At 67.7% G+C, this 291-nt stretch overlaps 1 protein-coding gene across 2 annotated transcripts in view; it reads right to left on the bottom strand.

Moving 5' to 3' along the window:
- Nucleotides 1–2, bottom strand: part of ACTR3B (ARP3 actin related protein 3 homolog B) — a 49,998-nt gene extending 49,996 nt beyond the window's left edge. Inside the window, exon 1 of one of the 2 annotated variants that reach the window (XM_019508139.1) lies at nucleotides 1–2. This exon is cut by the window's left edge and continues 76 nt beyond it. The gene's annotated coding sequence lies outside the window, so the exon portion shown is untranslated. The other variant, XM_019508140.1, reaches the window with a different exon arrangement.
- Nucleotides 3–291: the final 289 nt, after the last annotated feature.

Genomic DNA, 291 nt, shown 5'->3' with positions numbered 1-291 from the left:
CGGCGCCCCCGGCCCGTGCAACCCGCTGACAGCGCGGGCGGTGGGGCGCATGCGCACGGCGGCGCCGGGGCCCCTTAGCGGCCATTTTGGAAGAGGGCGGAGCAGCCCTTTCCCTTCTTCGCCTCTCTCACGCCTCGTCTCCATGGCAGCGGGGCGGGGCGGGCCTGGCACGCGTGCGCACACGCACCCTGGCCCTGCCATGTGTTGTCTTCTGACACACACCCACACACGTGTCACCCTCTGATACACACACAAAACCTTGGCCTGGTCCTAGCATGTCATCCTGTGACA

This window comes from Gavialis gangeticus, unplaced genomic scaffold (genome assembly GCF_001723915.1).
Source record: "Gavialis gangeticus isolate Ggan-Ray unplaced genomic scaffold, GavGan_comp1, whole genome shotgun sequence".
In the NCBI taxonomy this organism is placed as follows: domain Eukaryota; kingdom Metazoa; phylum Chordata; order Crocodylia; family Gavialidae; genus Gavialis; species Gavialis gangeticus.
This window is presented reverse-complemented; position numbering and strand designations above follow the sequence as displayed.